General features: G+C 49.1%; 1 protein-coding gene across 1 annotated transcript in view; it reads right to left on the bottom strand.

The window, feature by feature from the left end:
* Positions 1-6,769, bottom strand: part of LOC125434671 (cadherin-related family member 5-like) — a 72,486-nt gene extending 65,717 nt beyond the window's left edge. The window contains exon 1 of the mRNA XM_048500217.1: positions 6,656-6,769. The gene's annotated coding sequence lies outside the window, so the exon portion shown is untranslated. The remainder of the gene's footprint in view (positions 1-6,655) is intronic.
* Between the last annotated feature and the right edge of the window lie 14,488 nt (positions 6,770-21,257).

Genomic DNA, 21,257 nt, shown 5'->3' on the forward strand with positions numbered 1-21,257 from the left:
TCCCTTCCTTCCCCTTCTTCATTCCTTCCTTCCTTCCTTCCTTCCCTCCCTTCCTCCCTTCTTCCTCCCTCCCTCCCTTCCCTCCCTTCCTTCCTTCCCTCCCTTCCTTCCTTCCCCTCCTTCCTTCCTTCCCTCCCTCCCTTTCTTCCCCTCCTTCCTTCCTTCCTTCCTTCCTTCCTTCCTTCCTTCCTTCCTTCCTTCCTTCCTTCCTTCCTTCCTTCCTTCCTTCCTTCCTTCCTTCCTTCCTTCCTTCCTTCCTTCCTTCTTCCTTCCTTCCTTCCTTCCTTCCTTCCTTCCCTCCCTCCCTCCCTTCCTCCCTTCCTCTCTCCCTCCCTTCCTTCTTTCCTCCCTTCCTTCTCTTTCCAGTTCCTTTTCCCCCTGCTCTATTTACTTTATTGCTTGTTGATCCTGCTGCTAATGTCCCAGGAGTTTGAGATCACAGATCTTGGACAGGATGAGGGAAACGTGTATAGACTGCTTAATGGCCTACATTTGTTTTCTTTGTCCAATGTTATGGATTGCATTCATTGTAAGTTTTGAAGCATTCCTAATGTTCATACCATTGTTTTATCAGATGTCGGAAACAAATCAAATAAATAAATACAGCGCTAACTGGTCTCAAATCTAGCTGTCCCTGATATCCTGAATTTCAAAACTTACAAGTTGCGGCAGCAGCCAAAAAGCAGGGAGACAAAAAAAAAGTCCCACAGCATCTTAAAGGCTAACATTTTTAGCAGGAAGATCCTGCACCGAAGGATATTTGCTAAATGCTTATTTGATGCCTGCAGAATTGCCCCAATAGCAAAAAAACAAAAAGTCCATCAGAACAACCAACCAAGTATTTCTCCTGTTCCAAATGAACTGAAGAGCTGTACACACAGCACACCCCACAAACACAGGGGTGCACTATCCCCACCCCAGTTCTCTGACCGGCTCTCAACAGCTGGGGCACGTCTACAGCCAGCATAGTTGGTCTCTCGCACTTCCTCTGAGCATATATGGATCCGGCTGCCAATTTCCTTTTGGCTGGGATCTTGGGCCTTGGACAGCTGCACGACGACATGGGATACAAATCCAGTAGCACCTGGAAGGCTAATTATATGGGGGAGGGAGGGAAAGCTTTCAAGTTGGAGCTCCCTTGGTCAAGTCCAGCTGTTGTTCTGCCCTCTGAAACTTTACTCTCTTTAGGTTTAGTACCCCGTAGGCAGAGGTGGGACCCAGCAGGTTCTCACAGGTTCCCGAGAGTAGGTTACTAATTATTTGTGTTTGCCGAGAGGGGGTTACTAATCGGTGATTTTGCCACGTGATTTTTGCCTTGGTTACGCCCCTCCTCCCAGCAGTAGCGTGCAGAACTTGAAGCAGTCTAGCAGGAGGTGCACCGGTGTGCGTGGCAGCCTGCGCCTGCGTGCTTTCGTTTCCCGCCCAAGGACCGGCGCAGCGGCTGCGTCCTTGCCACATCCCCACCCCTGGAATGCCCGGCCATGCCCCCGTCGTGCCCCGCCCAGCCCCATTGGTGCTACACTACAGTTTGAATCCCACCACCATGGGAACCTGTTACTAAAAATTTTGGATCCCACCACTGCCCGTAGGCCACACACCAAAAGAATGTAAGAAACAGACATAACAGCAAAGCTCCGAAATGTATGTTCCAGTGAAGAAGAAGATGATGATGAAGATGAAGTTGGAGGAGGAGTTTGGGTTTATATTCCCCCTTTCTCTCCTATAAGGAGACTCAAAGGGACTTACGATCTCCTTGCCCTTCCTCTCCCCACAACAGACACTTTGTGAGGTAGGAAGGGCTGAGAGAGCTCCAAAGAACTGTGACTAGCCCAAGATCACCCAGCAGGCTTCATGTAGAGGAGTGGGGGAAAATCCAGTTCACTAGGTAAGAATCCTCTGCTTATATGGAAGAGTGGGGAATCAAACCTGGTTCTCCAGATTAGAGTCCATCTGCTCTTAACCACTACAACGCAGGTTGGCTCTCATTCTTTGTTACTGAATGTTCACCTGATGAATTTTTACTGGTTTCCTTTTGTTTGCAGGCACGAGCCTTACCAAATGTAAATCTGGCAGCCTGTCAATTGGCTGCCAACAGAGCAGCAGAACTGGGCTCTGTCATTCCGAGACATTTCTGCGGAAGCCACCCAGAGGCTCAGAGGGACACGGCATCTGGCCTGTAAAAGTGTGTCACAAACATACACAGACATGGTGCTGCCTTATGGAGCAGCAGTGGCGTAGGAGGTTAAGAGCTCGTGTATCTAGTCTGGAGGAACCAGGTTTGATTCCCAGCTCTGCCGCCTGAGCTGTGGAGGCTTATCTGGGGAATTCAGATTAGCCTGCGCACTCCCACACACGCCAGCTGGGTGACCTTGGGCTAGTCACAGCTTCTTGGAGCTCTCCCAGCCCCACCCACCTCACAGGGTGTTTGTTGTGAGGGGGGAAGGGCAAGGAGATTGTCAGCCCCTTTGAGTCTCCTGCAGGAGAGAAAGGGGGGATATAAATCCAAACTCTTCTTCTTCTTCTTAAAATGACCTGGACAGATTAGAGAGCTGGGCCAAAACAAACAACATGAATTTCAACAGAGATAAATGTAAGATTCTACACTGAAGCAGAAAAAAAAATGAAACGCGCAGATATAGTATGGGTGACACCTGGCTTGACAACACTACATGTGAAAGGGATCTGGGAATCTTAGTGGACCACAAATGAGTCAGCAGTGTGACGCAGCAGCCAAGAAAGCCAATGCGATTCTGGGCTGCATCAATAGAAGTATAGTCGAGGGACGCGCTAACCTCTCTGTTCTGCATTTGTTTAACAGCATGAGGAAGGACTCCTCAGGCGACTAATATGTTCTTGGACTAGGCTGACCCATTTGGTCAGATGTTCTTCTTCTTATACTGAATCAAGGCATTAATCGAGGTCAGTATCGTCTGCTCTGACTGGCAGCCGCTATCCAGAGTCTACGGCTGAGGTCTTGAACATCCTCTCCGACCTGATCCTTTTAACTGGAGATGCCGGAGATTGAACCCGGGACCTTTGGCATCGTGCGGAGGCACTTTCGCTGGGCTGTGGCTCCTCCTCACTTTTTGACTTGCCAATCGGCAGCTGAGAAGCAATGCCTGGAGAACAGCTACATCACCTGGCCTCTAGAAAATGGTGCACTTGTCCCAGGTTTGGTGAAGTTTGGTTCATGGGGTCCAAAGTTATGGAACCTCAAAGGTGTAGCCCCCATCTTCTATTAGCTCCCATTGGAAACAATGGAGGATGGGGGCACCCCCTTTGGGAGTCCATAACTTTGGACCCCCCCCTGAACCAAACCTCACCAAACCCAGGTAGTATCATCAGGAGAGTCCCCCAAACAATCCCTGAAAGTTTGGCGGTGCGCCCTTTAAGCCAAATAATACTCCCCTGCAGGCCAAAACCAAAAAGCACTAAAATGTTGTTGGAAACCCACTAACAGAGTGAACTTGGGACATGAATGGGGTTCAAACCCGAGAAACACCCGCACACAAGCCCTTACCTACCGTCCATAGCCCAGCGGCAGAATACCTGAATTCTCATATTTTTAAATGTTATTTTAAGAACATAAGAACAAGCCAGCTGGATCAGACCAGAGTCCACCTAGTCCAGCTCTCTGCTACTCGAAGTGGCCCACCAGGTGCCTTTGGGAGGTCACGTGCAGGATGGGAAAGCAGTGGCCTTCTGCTGCTGCTGCTCCCCCCGAGCACCTGGTCTGCTCAGGCATTTGTAACCTCAGATCAAGGAGGATTGGTAGCCATAGATTGACTTCTCCATATATTTTCTTTCATTTTACTCTGCCCGATGGGGAACCAAAGCTGCTGACAGTGTTCCATTTTAACCTCACCACAGCCCTGTGAGGTAGATCAGACTGAGAGAAATTGACCAGCCCAAGGTCACCCTGGGAACTCCCACAGCAGAGTGAGGACTCAGAACTGCATCTCCCAGTTCCTAGTCTGATGCTCTAACCACTAAGCCATGCTGCCTCTTGAAGGCTGGCAGGCTGGTTTTAGAGATCCAGAGCAGTAGCCCCTCCTCTGCATAGCAAAACGGAGCAAGGGAGATATGAGGCCATACGAGGTACTTGCAATTCAGTGGGTTGTGCAAGCGATCAGCGTTCTGTGTATGTTCAAACGTACTCTTATTGCTCTTCAGATTCCGGCACTGCAGTCACATTCAAAAAGGAAGCGCCTTCCCAACAGCTTGAAAAAAATGGGGGCTGCTGTCAAGATTTTGGGGACTGTGTTCAAAAATCACAAAATCATAGAATGGGAAAAGACCCCAAGGGCCATCCACCCCAACTCCCGGACATGCAGGAAGATACAATCAAAACACTCCCGACAGATGGCCTTTGAGCCTCTCTTTAAAAACCTCCAAAGAAGGAGACTCCACCACCCTCTGAGGCAGTGAATTCCACTCTCCAACAGCCCTGATGGTCAGGAAGTTATTTATTTATTTGTTTGTTTGTTTGTTTGTTTGTTTGTTTGTTTGTTTGTTTAGTTTAGTTTAGTTTAGTTTAGTTTAGTTTAGCTCTCAAATTTTAGCCTTTCCATTAAATACAGTAAAATGTAGATAAAAATACAGATGGCGTCCCGTAATTTAAAATTCCCCTAAAGGAAGGGACAACAGGGGCCTCGATGTTGAAAGGGGTGCACATATCAGCGGCCGGCATCCCCAAAAGCCCGGCGGAACAGCTCAGTCTTGCAGGCCCTGCGGAACTCCTCAAGGTCCCGCAGGGCCCGGACAGCTGGAGGGAGAGTGTTCCACCAGGTGGAAGCCAGCCGCATCATGGAGGGGTCAGGGACCTCCAGCAAGTTGGCCTCTGCTGAGCGCAGGGGCCGAGTTGGGACGTTTGGAGCCAGACGGTCCCGAAGTTCTTCCTAACGTTTAGGTGGAATCTCTTTTCCTTCACCTTGAATCCGTCACTCCTTGTCCGAGTCTCCAAGGCAGCAGAGAACAAACTTGCTCCCTCTTCGACATGGCATCCTTTCAAATATTTAAACATGGCTATCCGGTCAGCCCTTATCCTTCTCTTCTCCAGACAAAACATCCCCGGCTCCCTAAGCTGCTCCTCCTAGGGCACGGAATCCAGACCTTTGACCATTTTGGTCGCCCTCCTCTGGACACTCTCCAGCTTGTCAAGATCCTTTTTGAATTGCAGTGCCCAGAACTGTACACAATATCTCAGGAGAGGTCTGAGCAGCATTAGAAATAGGGGATAAGTACTTTTACCTGTTTTCCCTAATATAACACATCCCCGGAGGAATAAGGCGTGGTAGAGGTTTTGCTACGAAGAAGATTAATTGTAGAAATACAAAGGCATCCCCAAAGAGAGTAGAAGTAGCATTAGCAAAGTTTTTGTTTGGAAGCATGCCTGACAAACAGAACACAGAAATATAAGACATCCCCTGAAAATAAGACATAGCGCATCTTTGGGAGCAAAAATTAATATAAGACACTGTCTTATATTCGGGGAAACACAGTACTTCCTTTGATCTAGACTTCTATTGTGCAGCAGTGGCATTGGGAGGGTGAAAGAGCTTCATTCAATATCTAATCTGGAGGAACTGGGTTTGATTCCCAACTCTGCCGCCTGAGCTGTGGAGGCTTATCTGGGGAATTCAGATTAAGCCTGTACACTCTCACACATGCCAGCTGGGTGACCTTGGGCTAGTCACAGCTTTTCGGAGCTTTCTCAGCCCCACCTACCTCACAGGGTGTTTGTTGTGAGGGGGGAAGGGAAAGGAGATTGTAAGCCCCTTTGAGTCTCCTGCAGGAGAGAAAGGGGGGATATAAATCCAAACTCTTCTTTTTCTTCTTTTTCTTCTTCTACAGCCCAGAGGCGCGTGGCTTTCTTGATGCGATTCATCACACTGTTTGACTCCGCGTTTGAAGCTTTACAACCTTGCAATGGCTTGCTTTCCAAGACAGCAGGCTAGAAAATCGCCCCATCTCTGGGAAGCGGCCAGCCGAAGAATCCCAGCATCCGTGGAATTTAATCAGGCGGAACAGATGGGCAACCCAGCAAGATGGCAAGAGGGCGGCTTCTCCGCGGAGGAGCCATGAGGATATGTTTCAGCAAGCTATTTATTTGAGCCTGCAGGATGGATTAATGTCCCTTTTCACTACACCTCTTCAAAACGTGGGGGCCTTCCCTTGAACACTTAACAGACAGACCTCGGGACGTTACACAAACGTGCAGAACAGCCCAGCCACCAAAACGCAGCAAGGAAGCTCCAATTCCTTCGCAAAGAGAGCCTCAACATTGGACAGGGCAAATTCGGGCTGCATCCACACATATTATCATAGATCTGGAAGAGACCCCAAGGGCCATCAAGTCCAACCCCCTGCCATGCAGCTAAACACAATCAAAGACGTCCTGTCAGATAGCTGAACACGCATTGCGGCAACTGGTTTTTCCCAGCACAAACGAGACAGTGCAGAAGCACAACAGTTGTGTGTCATTCGGTGGCAGCGCAGGCCTCCAGGGCTGTCTTATTCACACAGGAAAAACCAGTTGTAAACAATCGCTACAGTGCGATACCCAACCACGAATGGCTGTGGCCTTAAAATTGGCTCTGCACCTGGCAGACGACAAGGGCCGCGGTCCCTCTGCTCCATCCCATAACCACCTCACCTGCAAGTCCAGCTGGCTCCTCTGTCGCCCAGGAATCTCCCCTTCAGAAAGGCAGCTGGCTACCGTGCTTCATGATCCACTCCTAGTCCCGTGGCGTAGTTCCATGTTCACCTGCCACGGAGACGCCACCCCCAAAGCACGCGCCGTGGTTTGGGGAGACCGTGGGGATGCAGCCGGCAATAGCTGCGGCCCAAGAGGGGGAGGGGGAGGAGGCGACGGCTCAGCGTTAACCCTGTGGGGGCTGGTCAGGTGGGTGGCCCACTAATGCTCTCCCTCCAGCCTGCTAATTGGATTCAGCACTGTGGGGGATTGGCTGGCTTAGGCTAGCAGGCCTGAGCAGAGCAGAGCAGAAGGCTGCTACTGGCGCCCGCGGGCCTCCAATGGAAGGGCCACTTCTCAGCTCAAAGGAGCCGGGTAGGCAGAGTCTGCAGGGTTTGTCCAGAAGCAGGAAGGGAATTCTTGCCCCTGGAGATGCCCAGCCCATCCAGTGTTCTCATAACCCTGCGGTAGTTAGTAAAAGAATTCCATAGAGAGCGCCCAGAAACCAAGGCTTTATTGTGAAGTCCATTTATTAAGATCTTAGAAAGCTCAAGTACTGCGCGGTGGCAGAATGACACTTCCGCCAAGCACAGGTTATAATGCAATTCATATCCCACAGTTCCCATGGGGCGGACTTCATCATCCAGCGCAGATAAAGTCTCGCCCGTGCATCTATTGTCGCCCACGGTTTTATTGGAATGCACTCAAGGTTACTTCACCATCAACACCATTGAATCCTTTACACTCTGCCTCCCTTAAAGAAGACCCCTTCCCCAGGTTTTATCTTGGAAGAGCGGTGGAAAACGAAATAAGGGTGGGGGGCTTCAATGTTTTGAGAATAAACCCATTGATTATACCCAGAGGAATCTCCACCCAAGACGCACTAAATATTACTGGCGGTTGCGAGAATCAGGATAGCGTCAATTTAGGTAGTGCTTGTGGCCATCAATAATAGTCGGGAGGGGCCTCTCGGTAGTTAGATTCTCCGAGCATCGGGCGAGGGAACTCCTTGAGCAAGCTGGAATGAGGAGAACAGGATGGATGTTACTGAAGAGTTGGGCAAAATCTGGCGGGCAGTGACATCATTAATCGCTTTCGGTAATTTGAAAAGGTCCCACAAATCTTTTGCCAAGTTTGGAAGAGCCCATGCGCGTCTCTGAGATTTTTTGTGAATATACCCAGGAGGAGCCCTACGCCAAAGGAAATCTGGTGTTTATCGTACGGTACTGAGTCCTTTGCTTGCTGTAAAGGCGGTCTGGACCTTCCATCCTCGACTGGGATGAAATCCATTGTTGAATTCTGGGGTCCAACATTGCTGCGGTGGTTGTGACCAGCGGCGAGGAAGAAGGGCGACCAGACACAATTTCAAGGGGGTTTTCTTTGTACTGCTATGAACGCATTATTGTGGTACTCATAGCGAATAAGCTCGCACCAATTGTCTTGGTGGTAGTTGGTGTAGCTGCGTAAATGCTACAACCTAGGGTTCTGTTGTTCTCCGTTCGCCCGTCACTGAGCATGGTGAGAGCGGCGGCGAGGCGGCTCAACAATCCCAAAAGCGGCTTTCCAGAGACTTTGAGATGAATTGGGGGCGGCGATTCGGGAAGGCGGAATGGAGCGATGGCATGTTGAATAAACTTAGCCGTGCCAACTTAGGAGCAGGGGATGAAGCACATGGAATAAAATGGGCTTGCTTAGAATAAGTCTACCACCACCCATAAAACGTGTTGCCATGACTTTCGGGCAAAATCTGTAATGAAATCAGCCGGTAGGCTTGAAGCTACGGAGAGGTTTCTCCATGGGGCTTTCGAATGGTTTTGGCTTCTGCACAAGCCGAGCAGCCTTTAATGTAAGCCTCAATGTCTTCGCGTGCTGGCGCCACCAGAACTGCGGCGGGCTAAGTGCAGAGTTTTCAAAAGCCAAAATGTCCAGCGGCGGGGCATGGAGTGGCAGCTTCAAAGAACGCGCTGCGGAGGAGAGCCGTGCTTATTCCCCTCCGCCAAAACCATTCTCCAAGCGCAATTGGGAGTCCCCTTCAGCAGCTGGGGGCTCATGCAGCCCGCCTCCTCCAATTCCGCGGGAAAGGAGGCGAGACTGGGAAGCGGTGGAGGGGCGTTTGAAGATCCGGGGCAACCAACTTAACTGGGAGGGGGGAAAGAAGCGGTCGTGGAATGTCTGGTAAGGCAACTCCACCCACCTCAATTGTGGCGCGGCGGCGTCAACCGGGCTTGTTGGTTTTCCCAGGAAAAAATGGACTGTAAATGGCAATCATTGGTGTTTTAGCGGACATCTTGAGGGGGGGTGGAAAAGAGCTTTCTGCCAGGTTTTATGATCGACCAAACTTGAAAGGGTGCTTAGCCCCCTCCAGCCAGTGGCGTAAAGTGGAAGTGCTGCTTTGATGGCCGCCCAGTCTCCCTTGTCTTAGTCAGTTGAGTTAGGCACCAGAGAATTTTTAGACAAATAAGCACCGCGGAACCAGTCTACCATCTTTTATTTTTCTGCAACAGGGCTGCCCGAGTGCTTTGTCGAAGATCCACGTGAACCTAAGCGGAGATCTGAATTACAGGAATTGTTGCTTTTAGAGACCGATTAGTAGCGCCAGATTTTAATAGTTGAAAGGCTGTTTATTCCTCCAGACCAGAGAAGGGGGGGGGCCCCGGGCTTGGCGGACAGTGAAGATCTTTACCTTTCGATGCGTAGAGGTCTGTGAAGGGAGAGTCAGTTCAGCAAATTGAGTTATAAAATCACGATAGAAATTAGCAAAACCAAGCGACTGGAGTTCTTTAGCGTTTGGTGAGGCGAGCCATTGGAGGACTGCATCAATTTTAGCAGGATCCATTTTAAGCCCTCGGTAGAATCCGGTAACAAATAGTCAATGGAGGTCTGATGGCTGGAGGTTGGCAAAGAAGAGTTGTGTCAAGCAAGCGTTTCAATACCTCTCCGGACCAGCATTTCATGCTTTCTTCTATAACTGCCGAGTAAATTAAAACGTCATCCGTATACAACAACTCCCTTGTACAGTAAATCATGAGAACTTCGTTGATAAGGGCCATGAAGCTCGAGGGGGCCCCACTTAACGGGCATTATTAAATATTCAAACTGTCCAAACTTTGTGATGCGCAGTCGGGTGTTCATATCCTTCAATTCTGACTCTGTAGTAAGCTTCTCTCAAGTCTAATTTAGTAAAATAGATCCTTTGCGAGTGCATCTAGAAGGTCCTTGATCAAAAGGCAAAGGATATTTAATGAACAGGGAGACGCATTGAAGAGACCTCGATAATCTGTGCAAAGCAAGAGCCATCTTTCTTTTTTGACAAACAAAAGCTGAGAACTGGCGTGTGTGTGTTGTGTTTGGTAGCCGCCGTATGAAACGACAAGGTTCTTAACTGTCTAAAAGCCGCGAAGTTCTTCTCCTCATTATTGGGACTCATCGCGGTGGAATTCTACCGCGCGCCGGGCATTAAGCCCCTGGTTGTATGACAATTTTACAGTCGAATGCTCTGTGGGGTGGCAATTGATAAGCATTCCTGCTCCTGAAAAACTCTGGCTAGATCCTGATATGCGGGTGGGATGTCAATAGAATGGGAGCAATCACTGAGGAAGCCAGAGAGTGTCAGGAGGCGTTGGATTTTCTTCCCAATTCATGTGTTCACCGCCAGGGAGGGTCAGTGAATTCTAGGATCTTTCTTTCAAATGAATTTTGGTTCATGTAACAACAACAGGCATGCCTATGGAGTGTTTGGCCACAGGCTAAAATGAAACTAATTTTTTCTCCCATGGTCGGGCAAACGTATGTTTTAGATGGGCGGTCCTTAAGCTTCGAGGGGCTGCAGGTCCATTTGAATTGAATAGTATGTAGGCTTAGCAGGGGAATTGGGTCAGACCTAGCTCCTCTACCTGGGGCGCATTAAGTGGGGAGCAGCGAAGATCCCACAAGGGCTATATCGGTGTTTGGCGAGGGGTTGGCCAGAAAGCCTGGCATTTCACCAGTAATGGGGCTGCCTTCACTCACGTCGAGGAGTCGGGGCCCATGTCCATGGGGAACTGAGAAGAAAGACAGGCAACTGCTTCCCCTCCTCTGAATTATAGGTCCACCGCTTTAAGTGAGCCAGTGGGGCTGACCTAACCGCGAGGGAGGTGGTTTGGCAGGCGAGATGCAGCGGAGCTGGGCGGTTGGTTTTGCTTCTTAAAGGACAGTTGGCGGCTAGATGACCTGGCCCTCCGCGGTAAAGACACAACCCGAGTCGTGACGGCGTTCAGAATTGGTTTCGGTAGAAGCGGCTGGAAGCGACTTGGTGAACGCGGTAGTGGTTTTCGGCGGCGACCTCCTTGACGACATATTCAAAGCGAGAACGCGAGACCCCAACTGGATCAATCTGCAATGATGCGAGAACCCAGTTAAAAACACAGTTTCCGGTAACTTGCTATCCACAGCATCAGTATTAAGCATCTCATGCGTTCAGAGCCACTCAGGAGGAAGTCGGCAACCGCCGCCTGAAATTCCTGATTAAATTCTGCAGCGGCGGTTGCGCTGGATGGTTTTGATGAGATAGCGGTTAACTTCATTCGGCGCCTGGATCTTGGCAGCTCTCAAAGCTTGGAGGAATCGCGGGCACTGTCGAATATATCCTGTAAATCCAAAACGATCCTGACAGTCGGCTGCCGCCCCATCTAGGACTGAGCGATGTCCGTATTTTTTGGCGTTCGAACGGTAGAGATCATCATAGTCTTCCAGTAGGCATTGGGTTGCAAAGATGAAGTAAAGGGAAGTTTAGGCGGTCCCATCAAAACGGGCTGGTATCGAGGGCGAAAATAACTAACCCCGTTCGGCGAAGCTGTAGCCTGCTGGGAGGTGGTTTGCGCTGGCTGAGCAGGTTGGGCGGCTGTTGTACGGGGCTGGAGTCGGTAGCTGGCGGTCTGCGCTGGCATTTGTTAGCAGGACTTGAATGCGTGGCCCCACAACGGCATGATCAGTAACAGCATAGGTTCCAACTTAGCGGCCCACTGGTTCTGCTGCCTCGCCGCTCCATCTCAAAGCAGCCAGCTCCCTCTCGCTAGAGCCAATGCATCTTGAAGTGCGCATGCAAAAGCAACAGCGCTTTCTGCGCCCTAATTTAAGCAGTTAGGTCGTTTAAGGGCTTCAGTGAAGTTCACTGGCGTCTTGAAACACAAAGCGGCTTTTCGTTGCCGTTGTAAAAATCAATGCTGGACTGTTCCAGGACTTTATCATGAACTGACAGGTTCTGGAAATGCCGTTGGGCGTCTTTGTACGGTCCAACTTCGAGCTGAACTTTTCTTTTCGTTGCTGTTCCGGTCCCTCTGCAGGGTTTAAGCTCTTGCTGCAACTGTGCCGTTCCTCCTCCCATATGGCGTTCAGGTTCCATGCAGCAGGCATCTCGGTCGCCACTCATCGTCTTCTCTCGATAAGGAGAGAAGCCGATCGGCAGAATGCGAGCTTTTCTTCCGAACTTCGTGCGTCATCAGGAAGCGAGCCCTCGAACACGTAACGCCGGTAACCCGGTGGCTCCCGAGCACCTCAGGTCGATAAGCGGACCCGGGATGGGGCGATTGGAAGCGATGCGGATACCTCAATTCGGTTGAGGAATCCCGGTGTCCTTTGAATGGGGGGCCCCGTGCTGCTGTCTGCGATGGTTCCTTGGGGAGCATCGCAAAAATACGAGTCAGGAATGGTTCAATGGATTCCTGGGTTGCCATGAAGGTGGTCAAAGCCCGCGTCTCCTCCATGACAGAGGTTTGCATCTGAGGGTTTGTATCCACCGCGAGCGGTGAATCCGTTCCACGGCGATCCATGGACCCAGCCCAAGCGACTCATGAAGTCCCCATCGTCGTCGTCCGTCCTGAACGCGGGTAAAGACTCGTTAACTGATCACGAGGGCGGGGAAAAGAACCCACCAGCGAGCCGGATTAAGCCTGCGGTTTCTCTAGATCAGGAGGAAGGTCGGAGCCCTCTTTGGGGGCTACACCTTCGCGGTAATATTCAACCTCTCCATCGCCAAGACAAGAGGTCCACAGCACAGAATATAGATGAATTAAGTTTCCTGCCACAATGTGAAATTCCATAGGCGCTTGAAATAAAGGCTTTGGTAATGAAAGTCCATTTATTAAGACATCTTAGAAAGCTCAGAAGTACGCAGTGGCAGGAATGACACTTCCCGCCAGAAGCACAGGTTATAATACCATTCACCCCATCCCCCCTTCCTGATTCCCATGGGGAGCGAGGCTTCCTCTCAGCGCCAAAGATAAAGTCTCCGCCCGATGCATCTGTTATAAGCCGGGCTGTGGAATGCACTCAAGGTTACTTCACCATCAACACCATTGAATCCTTTACAGGTAGCTGGTAGGGCCCCCCATGTGGGGCTGGCAGATTCCTGAAGATTTGGGAATGGAGGGCAGGCAGAGGTGGGATCCAGCAGGTTCTCACCAGTTCCCGAGAGTGGGTTACTAATTATCTGTGTGTGCCGAGAGGGGGTTACTAATTGGGTCTGCTTTTCCGTTAGAAATTCCTAGGTCCAAAAATCATAAAGTCCTGTTGTTTCCTATGTGGCTGGTTAGCGAAAGTAGAAAACGGGATAATTCTCCCTGTTGGGCTGTTTTAAAAACATGTTTTAGAAATATGGTAAAGTTCCTTGTTTCAGGAAAGTCTCCTTCCTTTGATTTCTAGAAACAAAATCAAGTATTTGAAAGTATTAAGTATTTGACAGGCAGTCAATTAGAGGAGAAGTAGTTGTTTCTGTTGGCAGTAGACGACAGGACTTGCTAGAATGAGTTTAAATTGTGGACAGAAAGATACCAGCTGGAAATTAGGAACTTTTTTGTTTACAGTAAGAGTTTTTTACAGTAACAGAGAAATTATTAATGCCCCGCCCCCGGAATGCCCGGCCACGCCCCCGTCGTGCCCCGCCCAGCCCCATTGGCGCTACGCCCCTGTTTGAATCCCACCACCATGGGAACCTGTTACTAAAATGTTTGGATCCCACCGCTGAGGGCAGGGCTTCGGGAGGGGAGAGATCTCAGCAGGCTGCAACATCATAGGATCCACCCTCAAAGCAGCCGTGTCTTCCAGAGGAAGCCATCATCTGTCCTGCACATGGAAGCGGGCATCCCGACTGACTGTCTTGAAAATTCCTGCAGACCTGGAAAATAAGAAGAGTTGGGCTTTAAACCCTGCTTCTCTCTCCCGGAGACTCCAAGGGGCTTGCACATTCCTTTTCCCTTCCTCTCCCCAGACCCCTTCTGAGGCCAGTGGGTCTGAGAGAGTTCGGAGAGAATTGGGACTGGCCCTACGTCACCCGGCAGGCTTCACGTGCAGGAGCAACTAAACAAACTCGGTTCTCCAGCTATGAATCCGCTGCTAATGTAGAGGAGTGGGAATCAAATCAGCCACCCAGGGGCCCTTAAGGGGAAGGGTGGCCTATAAATGTAATCAGTGAAATGAAATGAAAACATAAAGAGCCTACTAAACTCAATTTTTTTTCTGCTGCTTCAGACCAACAGGACTAACCACCTGAAACTTTTATTCTGCTGGTCCATGAACATAATAACATTTTGATTGATTGATTGATTGATTGATTGATTGATTGATTGATTGATTGATTGATTGATTGATTGATTGATTGATTGATTGATTGGAGTAGGTGTGTCTTCAGTGTGCTGCCCGTGGGTACCACACTTTTCCTGCCCCCCACAAGTGTTTTCAGAATTAGGCAGGGCTGGGTGGGTCTTTTGCCCTCCAACACATCTGGTTGGCCATTGGGGATGTGACAGGTTGTGCTGATTTTTAAAAACGTTTTGCAGCACAAGGCTCTTCAATGTGTAATTGAAGCAAGGTGACCAGACGTCCCGCTTTTGGCGGGACAGTCCCGCCTTAAACCAATTTGTCCCGCGTCCCGCGGGGTTTTTTAACTGTCCCGATTTTTGGAAGGCTGCCGCACTGCCTTCTGGGGTGCTCCCCTTTTCCCGCCCTGTCACAGGTTTAAAAAGGTGGAAATCTTAAATTGAAAGTAAGCTGTGGCCACCATTTTTGTAGCTGCGGCCACACTATGTCAGAATTCCAGCGGTTCCCACAGACTCAAAAAGGTAGGGGCCAGTAGATTAAAGCAGTTGCCCTTCTAATTCAGTAACTTGTTTTGTACAGTGGTCCACCAGATGCCCCTAGAAAGGCACAAAGGACAAACTGTCCCCCTATTGCTACCCCCAGGAAGTGGTATTCAGAGATACACTGCCCCTGAACATTGAGGTTCTATATATTGATCATAGCTAGTAGCAGTGAATAAGGTTTTTCCTCTTCCATGAATCTGTGGCCTTTTAAATCCTTTCAAGTCCATCTTAGTGGCCAACTTGAGGAGCTGATGTTATTCCATACCTGCACTAAACTAGACGGGATCTGGCCAGAATTTCCTTCCAGTCTGACGTATTTGGCAACCAGGCAACCTTCAAGAGGACATTGGGCGGTGTGGTGGATTGCTGACGTGACGTGTGTCACCAAAGAAAATCCAAGATCTTTCTGCTTCACCTGTGAGCCACCCTGAAAGGGCGTGGAGATCTATTCCGAGCCTCCTTTAAGCTGCTTGTGAGATAACCAGGTAGCGAAGCAGAGGTAAGGGCTCACCTGTGCGAAACTAAAACTGGAGTCTGGAGGCACCTCAGAGATGTACAGAATTTAGGCCAATTGAAATCCCTGCGACTCAGCGCTGGGACTGCCAACTTGACCAAAGAAACGGACCCAATTCCTAGGATAGAGCCTTGGAAGAAACAGCCCCTGTTCCTCAGATGGAGGCTTGGTGGGATTTGTGCATCTGTTTTTCAAAACTTTAATCTGTTCCTAGAAACATTTTTTCAACAACAACAAATAAGAGTTAGAGAGGCCCTTTCCCCACTTACCTTAAGCCCCGCGCTACTCTCCTAAAGTAGCACGGGGTCCAGCTGCACTCCCCACTTCAGGGGCGGCGAGAACACAGCCGCCCCCACACTGCTTCTCTCGCACTCCCTCAGTGCGGGTAATTCCTGGCGCCTTTTCAAATGGCATCTTTTGATGACCCCGCGCAGAGCATGGGGTCGTGGGGAAGCCGGGGCGCGCGCCAGGAATTGCGCGTGCTGGGAATTGCGCACAGCAACCTTCCGACAAGGGTAAGTGGGGAAAGGGCCAGAGATGACAAATATAGATAAGTACATTTATCATATGGCCGTCTGACTTGATCTGCCTCGAGTATTCGTCGTAAATTAGTTCACCTCTTGGTCCTTAGTAATATAAACAGTATAAAACATCGCAGAGTTATATCTTACATTACTTGTAAATTGTATGAACATCACATTTTTCTCTATTAGTTCTTAATTTTAAAGGTCAGTCAGCTTTCAAAACCACGGACTGATGGTTCATTTTCTCTCTTTTTTTAAATCTATTTATTCGGTCATGGGTTTCCAATTGTCCAAAAATTTATCCAAGTTCTTTTCTTTAAGTGACAATGTACACTTCGCCATTTCTGTTTTAATTCTAATACCCTCACCCACCGTGTTTTCAAAACTTTAATCTGTTCCTAGAAACACTTTGACAACAACAACAAATAAGAGTTACAGAGATGACAAATATAGATAAGTACATTTATCATATGGCCGGCTGACTTGATCTGCCTCGAGTATTCGTCGTAAATTAGTTTACCTCTTGGTCCTTAGTAATATGAACAGTATAAAACATCGCAGAGTTATATCTTACATTACTTATAAGTTGTATGAACGTCACATTTTTCTCTATTAGTTCTTAATTTAAGTCGGTCAGCTTTCAAAACCACGGACTGATGGTTCATTTTCTCTTTTTTTTAAAATCTATCTATTCGGTCATGGGTTTCCAATTGTCCAAAAACTTATCCAAGTTCTTTTCTTTAAGTGACAATGTACACTTCACCATGTCTGTTTTAATTCTAATACCCTCACCCACCGTGTTTCAGTTGTGGGAATAGTCGGAGTTTTCCACTTTTGCCCATACCAGTATTCTCACTGCTGTCATGTATAAAAACAAAGACCCATGTTCTGTTTCCAAAGTCCCAATCATAAATTGAGAGAGATTTTTTTTAACAACCAGGTGATCTTGTATTGTCGAAGGTTTTCATGGCAGAATCACCTGTGCGTCGTGGATTTTCCGGGTTGTACGGCCAGTGAGGGTCCAGATGCAGGCGAAACGTCAGGAGAAAATGCTACTGGAACCCGGCCATACAACCCGGAAAACCCACAACACACAGGGGATCTTATTTACTTCATGCCACAAACAGTGTCAGCCTCCCATTTTCACATTTGAAGCCACTGTTAAAAGGACAGGCCGTTTCCCTCTAAGCTAGTCAGCAATTCTAGCCAGAGCTCGCTTCATCAGCTGTAGGAAAAAAATTCTACTGGTCTTGAAGGTACCTCCAGACTTCTGTTTCTTCTGCTGACTTGCACAGCTGCCCAGAAGCTGTGACCTTGAGCCCCTTACATGCTCCCGGATTAGCCTACCTCACAGGATTGGTGTGAAGATAAAACAGAGAAGAGGAGTGTCATGGACGATGCTATCGCTACAGTAAAGGGAAGTCACATATGACTGTGAAAAGCATCTTTGCCTTTTGATCTCCTGGAGGGAGGACAGGAAACTATGCAGAGGTGCTAGGATGAAACTTCAAAGGCCTAAGTTACCTCGTGGCCTGAACAGAGTTTTCCTGAGAAGGGGAAAACAAAGGTTTTTTAATTCCATCTTGAGACCTGGTCAGAGAAGCATCTCTGGGCCATGGGTTCCCGGAATGGGGACAAGGAAGGAAAAGGGATGTAACCACCTAAGCAATCCTTTAACCGCAATCATGTTTTATTTCTTTGATTTCTGTTTTTCAATAAAAATCGTTGAGACCTCAGCTGGTTGGAGTTATTGGAGAAAAGAACCCAGGTTTTACTGAAACAAGCGTGGCTCTCCCAGGCTTGCTTTCATGTTAAGGAGAATGCCGTCAGCTGCGCTGGGTTCGCCTTGGGAGGAAAGGTGTGAGATCAATGAAGGAAATAAAAAACAATCTTTTTGAAGTCTTTTTTTGGGTGTTGGAGCGGAGTGGCTGAGTGAGCAGTGTCTAAAAGTGGAAGGGTACGATTGCACTCTTCCCCTGAGGAGGACCAAGATCTGCTCCCTCTGTTTCATCCTCATAACGACCCTGCACAGTAGGACAAACAGAGAGAGAGACAGAGAGAGAAATTGACCTTGAATGTTTCATGGCTGAGCAGAGAGCTTTATCTGGGGCCCCTTCCACACATGCAGAATAAGCAGAGGTGGGATCCAGCAGGTTCTCACAGGTTCCCAAGAGTAGGTTACTAATTATTTGTGTGTGCCGAGAGGGGGTTACTAATTGGTGATTTTGCCACGTGATTTTTGCCTTAGTTACGCCCCTCCTCTCAGCAGTAGCGCGCAGAACTGGAAGCAGTCTAGCAGGAGGTATACAGGCGGGCGTGGCAGCCTGCGCCTGCGTGCATTCGTTTCCCGCCCAAGGACCGGCACAGTGGCTGCATTCTTGCCACAGCCCCGCCCAGGAATGCCCTGCCCCCGGAATGCCCGGACACGCCCCCGTCATGCCCCGCCCAGCCCCATTGGTGCTACGCCACAGTTTGAATCCCACCACCATGGGAACCTGTTACTAAAATGTTTGGATCCCACCACTGGGAATTACGCACTTTCAATCCACTGTCACAATTGTTTGCAAGTGGAGTTTGGTCTTCCGCACAGTAAAACCCAGCTGCAAAGTGCATTGAAAGTGGATTGAAAGTGCATTATTCAGCATGTGCGGAAGGGGCCCCAGTCGGTGTCAACAGTCTTCATCTGATGCTGTCCCTTAGATGTCTTCAACATGGTGCCTGTGAGCTTCATGGCACCCTCCTTAAATGCTGCAGGGGGGTGGGATACCTTCTGGCATGAAGGGAGCCAAGTGGTAGGAGAACGGGCTGACTTTCTGCCAACTTGTCCCCTCCTGAAGCATGGTTTCCTACTTGTCAGAGGTGCAGCTGATTGCTAGACTACAAAGATCAGTTCTCCTGGAGAAAATAGTGGCTTTGGAGGGGGAGGGGGTTCTATGACATTGTGTCCCACTCCTCCCTAGACTCCGTCTTCCCAAATTTCCCAATCTGGACTTAAGGACATTGTCGTCGAAGAAGAAGAAGAAGAAGAAGAAGAAGAAGAAGAAGAAGAAGAAGAAGAAGAAGAAGAAGAAGAAGAAGGAGGAGGAGGAGGAGGAGGAGGAGGAGGAGAAGCAGCAGCAGCAGCAGGCAAGCAATCAAGCAAGCAATCAAGCAAGCAATCAATCAAGCAAGCAAGCAAGCAAAGAAAGAAAGAAAGAAAGAAAGAAAGAAAGAAAGAAAGAAAGAAAGAAAGAAAGAAAGAAAGAAAGAAAGAAAGAAAGAAAGAAAGAAAGAAAGAAAGAAAGAAAGAAAGAAAGAAAGAATGAATTTGGAGGAGAAGGAGGAGTTTGGGTTTATATCCCCCTTTCTCTCCTGTAAGGAGACTCAAAGGGGCTTACAATCTCCTTTCCCTTCCCCCAACAACAAACACCCTGCGAGGTGGGTGGGGCTGAGAGAGCTCCGAGAAGCTGTGACTAGCCCAAGGTCACCCAGCTGGCATGTGTTGGGAGTGCACAAGCTAATCTGGTTCTCCAGATAAGCCTCCACAGCTCAAGTGGCAGAGCGGGGAGTCAAACCCGGTTCTCCAGATTAGAGCGCACCTGCTCTTAATCACTACGCCACTCTGGCTCTCTCATAAGTAGATCGGACCAGTGAGGGTCCATCTAGTCCAGCATCCTGCCTCACTGGGTGGCCAACCAGTTCCTCTGGAGGGTCAACAATTGGGCACAGAGGCTGAGGCCTTCCCATGAAGGCTCCTGCATTGGGATTCAGAGATTGACTGCCTCTGAATGTGGAGGTTCTCCTTGGTCACCATGGCCGTCAGCCACTGGCAGGCCTCTCCTCCATGAATCTGTTTAATCGAGTGCAGAAAGCATTTGGCAAAGCCGGGGCAATCCTCTGTCCTCTCCCCCACCCCCAATGCCAGAGTGGATTTATTTATATCGTTAATGCATTTCTACGTGGTGTTTCCACCCAGTTCGGGGCCCCCGAGGCTGCCAACATGAGAACAGCGGAACAAAACATTAAAGCGTCTCTCACATTAAAAAGCATTCCAAATACAAATGTATGTGAACTATTTAAAACAATTAAAGCAATATAAACACACAAATGCACAGCAAAGTCACATAAATTGCCGCCTTGGCAGTCCAACAGATGGGGCGGTGGGGGAGGGAGGGGGCTGCTTGTTCCAACTTGACCCCGCGGCTTTAAGTGAGACCAGCTGTTCCTGGGGTCTGCCAAGACGGCAACCGGGGGTTGCAGCGTGGACTTGAGGAGCAAGCATCCCCTCCCCGAAGCAAAATCCAGAATGGGCTTCTTGGAGAAGCACAAATTGGGCTGAATTAAACCGCACACGCTCAGATGCTGGGAAAGCTGTTTTGTCATGTGTGGGTGTTGTTGTTAAGAGGGTGAACTGAGAGTTCCCCCCCAGCTGCCTTTTTCTGTCTGTCTGTCTGTCTGTCTGTCTGTCTGTCTGTCTGTCTGTCTGTCTGTTTGTTTGTGGGGGTTTTGTCTGTTTGGGGTTTTTTGTTTGTTTGTGGGGGTTTTGTTTGTTTGTTTGGGTTTTTGTTTGTTTGGTTGGTTGGTTGGTTATTTGTTTGTTTGTGGGGGTTTTGTTTGTTTGTTTGTTTGTTTGTTTGTTTGTTTGTTTGTTTGTTTGTTTGTTTGTTTGTTTGTTTGTTTGTGCCCCGCCGTATCTCTATGACACAAGGCCGCTTACAATAAAAACAATACAAAAATACAATCAATATACCATAAATATAAACTTTTTAAAAGTATAAATACATAAAGTATAAATACATAAAGCATAAATACTTTTATACATATGCATACGTATAAATACATAAATACATAAAAACAAATACAAAGTTGGCATGCAAACAACCCAGAATGGGAGCACAAAAAACCACATGCCCCATCCAAAGAAGGACCAGAGACGATCTAAGGTCCGGCTGGCTTGACAGAGAAGGTCCAGCAGAACGGCCCAAGCCCTCTGCCCACTGCTGTGTCCCTAGGCCGGATCCCCAAAGATCAGTTCTGGAAATCAGAAGCCCACCTCCAGGCAGCAGCTGGAGATCTGGTAGGATCACAACTGATCTCGAAGCAACGAAGATCTTCACCTGGAGAAAATGGCTGCTGTGGAAGGCAGACTCTATGGCCCTTTCCGCATGGGCCAAATACAGCGCCCTGGGGATTTCTGTCGTCCCCAGGGAGCCATTCGCACAGGGGGCGCAGCTGCTTCACAGCCGCGCCGCCCTCGCTCCACCATCGCGGTGCGAAGCCGCCGTTTTCCTACCTCGCTTCCCAAGCGAGGTTTATGGAAAACGGCGGCTTGGAGCTGCTGCCGTGCGAACAGCAGCGGCTCCAATGCGCCTTCCCTCCCCCCGTGTCTGGTCCACCTACCTGCTCTGCTGCCCTCCAGCGCGTCGCCGAGG

Source organism: Sphaerodactylus townsendi, linkage group LG06 (assembly GCF_021028975.2).
Source record: "Sphaerodactylus townsendi isolate TG3544 linkage group LG06, MPM_Stown_v2.3, whole genome shotgun sequence".
NCBI lineage: Eukaryota > Metazoa > Chordata > Lepidosauria > Squamata > Sphaerodactylidae > Sphaerodactylus > Sphaerodactylus townsendi.